This window comes from Otolemur garnettii, unplaced genomic scaffold (genome assembly GCF_000181295.1).
Source record: "Otolemur garnettii isolate 467f Iridium unplaced genomic scaffold, OtoGar3 scaffold00285, whole genome shotgun sequence".
Taxonomy (NCBI): Eukaryota; Metazoa; Chordata; class Mammalia; order Primates; family Galagidae; genus Otolemur; species Otolemur garnettii.
This window is the reverse complement of record NW_003852680.1, coordinates 14376-18287: the sequence shown is the minus strand read 5'-3', so window position 1 is coordinate 18287 and position 3912 is coordinate 14376. Positions and strand designations below refer to the sequence as shown.

General features: G+C 49.8%; 1 pseudogene; it reads left to right on the top strand.

Annotated features, from left to right (window-relative positions):
* Positions 1-624: 624 nt before the first annotated feature.
* On the top strand, positions 625-3690 carry LOC100962235 (annotated as a pseudogene).
* Positions 3691-3912: the final 222 nt, after the last annotated feature.

Genomic DNA, 3912 nt, shown 5'->3' with positions numbered 1-3912 from the left:
CTCGGTAGAGTTCTGTGGCATCATACATCACAGCAACCTCAAACACTTGGACTTAACCAATTCTCTTGCCTCAGCTTCCCAATTAGTTGAGACTTACAGGTGCCTGCACAATGCCTGGCTATTTTTTGTTGCTGCTGACATTGTTTAGCTGGCCCGGGCTGGGTTCGAACCTGCCAGCGTCGGTGTAGGTGGCTGGCACCGTAACCACTGTGTTCCAGGGGCTGAGCCCTTTGTTTTGTTTTGTTTTGTTTTTAATTTTTGAGACAAACTCTCACTATGTCACCCTCAATAGAGTGTCCTGTTGGCACAGTTCACAGCAACCTCAAACTCTTGGGCTTAAGCAATCTCTTGCCTCAGCCTTCCATGTAGCTGGGACTACAGGTGCCCACCACAACACTCAGCTATTTTCTTTTATTGTTGTTGCTGTTGTTATTTTTTTAGCTGGTCTGGGTCGGACTGGAACCTGCCAGCCTTGGTGTATGTGGCCGGTGCCCTACCCACTGACCTATGAGTGCCACCCAAGATCTGCATATTAACAACCAAACCAGGAGAGCCGCACACACCCTGAATCTGGATGTGTAAAAGAGAGGATGTTTTACTTGAGCTTCTACATGAAATTCAGAGATGAAGATCCAGATCCCTACTGCCCCTGTATACAATGCCCCACTGACCAGCCCCCTTCGTAGCAGACTTGCTCTGCAGAAAAAGGCCCAGATAAACACAGTCAGTCAATCAGTAAGACACTATTAAATGGTGCATGTGTGAAGACCTAAGGGAGGAGTCATATCTTGATGTGCTTGCATTGCTAGTAATAATAATTTTATAAGTTTGAAACTAATACTCAATTATTAATTGTTAGTAGATTAGAAATGTTATTAGGGATAGGGAACATGCTGGACAAAGGGAGACAGTTATAGGGAATCCGTTCAGACCCATTTACCTGGCTTTGAGCACGAAGTCCAAGATCTTGTCACTTTTATATTTCTGCAGGCTGGAGTTTGTATGTGCCCCCTCCCCTCACATCTGTGGTACAGCAGCTGGCTAGAGGCCTTGAAGCTGCTTTCTACCAGGGCAAGGCTCTGTGCTTTGAGGCAGTGGTTTTCGGGAGTTAAGAATGTGAATTCTTTAAACTTTGTCCAATTCAAGAAGACTTGCTCTGGACCAGATAAAGAGAAGGAAGATCTCTTTTCTTCTGTCACCTTGATTAGGCCAGAGGAGTTATGTTTGGACACAAGGCTGTCAGAGCATTAGAACATCACATGTGTGGTATGTGACTGTGGGTCAGCTAGGATTTAGTCCTTGAGTCAGCCTCTGATTGGCTTCCTTATCAGGACTTTGTTTACATTAAGACCATTATACTGAGACACCGTCACAAGCTGTCGCCCTGGGTAAAGTGCCGTGACATCACAGCTGACAGCAACCTCTAACTCCTGGGCTCAAGTGATTCTCCTGCCTCTGCCTCCCAAGTACCTGAGAGTACAGTCGCCTGCCACAACGCCCAGCTATTTTTTTGTTGCAGCCGTCGTTCTTTGGCACACCGGCTGGATTCGAATCCGCCAGCTTGGGTGTATGTGGCTTCTAATTTTGCTTTTGTACCAGGATTAGAGCACAATGCACATAAAAAAGAATTAAAAGAAAATATAAGCCCTAAGCAAAACAGCACTGCCAGACTCCATAAAATTTGATTCTTCCACGTGAGAGGTGACAGGGGAGTGATTAACAGAGTAAACCCTGGCAAGGGTACTAGGAGCTCTTTGACAGCCAGGACCTCTCAGACTCTGGACTCTGGAAAAGGAAGAAGAATCATCTTTTGTTGACAACTGCAGCTCCTGACTATCCAGGATGGACTGGGACTTCTCAGGGGTTCCCTTAGAGGTGCTCACTCAAACACTCATTTTATCCGGAGCATCTGATTTCACCTCAGATGAGAGAATTCCAGAAAAAAGAAAATCATTTCCGTGGGCAGCTTCCAAGATGAAGCAGCAGGTAGAATTTTGCTTCTTTGGCTTCACAAACAGACAAATAGCTGACCCAGGGCTTTGGCAGAAACTGTGTTCCTCAGTGGTGAGAGGATTTTAGCATCCTGCACTCCCAGAGGATTGGCGGGTGGGGATCAGCCTTCTCTAGAATGACGGGGTCAGGGAGGAGGAAGAGAGACAAGTGAGGTTCACCTGAAGGTGCATGGGAAGGTTCCAGAATGAGCAACCTTGGACACTGTCCTGCTGAGTCTCTCACTCTCATGATTCCTGCACAGAGTATAGTCTATAAGAGGAGCACAGACAGACCTCGGCTGAGCTACCCCGCTCTAGGTCCCCACCTGTTGCGGAGGCAGTTGCTCGGGCAGGACTGCAGAAACCGGCCGCTTTTCCGGCAAGGCGTGCCGGCTGCTCTTCATGCTCGTGCTCACCGGCGCCTTTTTTGTTGCGGAGCTGGTCTCAGCAACTCCATCGCGCTGCTCTCCAAGTCCTTCAACATGCTGTCGAGACTGCCCTCGCTGTGGATCTCACAGTGCTTGGGCCTGAGTGCTGGATACAATGCCTGGCGCCACCCCAGGAACTTCCGGGCCACCTAGGACGATGCCTTAGCCGAGGTGGTGGGCGCGCTCAGCTGCGCCCTCTTCCCCGCAGGGTTCTGCTTCACCATTTTCGTGGAGTCCGTGCTGCGCCTGGCCCAGCCCCAGCGCATCCATGAGTCAGAGCTGGTGCTCATCGTCTGCGCCCTGGAGCTAGAGGTCAACGTGGTAGAGGTGCTCATCTTCCTGGACTGCGCCTCCTGCTGCGGCTGCCGCCTTTGCCAACTGCAGCAGCAGCAGCAGCAGTTGGCCAAAGCTGGCGCTTGCGGGGCTTTGGGGACCTGCACGGCTCAGAGGAGCAGCGCACGCAGCCACAGCCCCTGCCTCAGACTCGGTTGAGAGGAAGCAGGAGGCGACCGTGCTCTCAAACTTAGCAGGTGTACTTTGCATAAGATCAGCGACACCACAGGGATGTGGTCATTACGCCATCATAGTCTATGTGGTTCCCTTGAAAAATGAGGAGCCGTGTAACTGGCAATGCTGCATTCACCCCAACCTGACTATGGCCATGGTCATCATCATTTTGTCATCTGTCTTCCCACTCATCGAGGACACGAATACCATTCTGATGTAGATGGTCCCCAAAGGGGTCAACATGGAAGAGCTGATGAGCAAACACGCTGCTGTGCCCGGAATTAGCAGTGTATATACGAAGCGCACATCTGGGAACTTAGAAGGACAAAGATCATTGCCACCCTGCATATAAAATATCAGAAGGACAGGGGATATCAGGATGTCAGCATGAAAATGCTAGAAATTGTCCATAAGGCAGGAATCCATAACGTGACCATCCAGTTTGTAAATGTGGACTTGGAGGAGCCCTCAGAGCAGAAGGACTTATTTTCGTTCTGCAGCTCACTTTGCCTCTCCAAGGGCTGTGCTAAGCGACTTTGCTGTTCCCCTGGTGCGCTACTTCTGGCCCATTCAATGGCTGTGCTGACCAGCATGGCAGCCCTCCCCCCACTCCCCGCTAGACATACCGAAATGATGGCCTCTGCGGAAGAGACGCAACAGAAGTGGCTGCTGAAATGCCTTTGGATGGATGTCTGAGGGAGGACCAGTGTTATTGTCAACAGCACATACTTTTCATCTGGTACCCACAGGAACAGACTTTATAGACAAGGCACTTTGGAACCACCACCTTGGCTTGTGGAAAGAGCTTTGTGGGTTGTAGGCTCTGACCAAGCGTGCTGTGTGCGCTCTCTGGGTTCAGTAGGGGTCGGCTATTTGGGATTTTAGTTGACTGTGTCTGTTAATCTTGATATAACTGATAATTCCTTTCTATTCCCCTGGGTATCTCATGCTTCTCTTGGGTAGTTTTAGCTGGAAGATTGATTTTT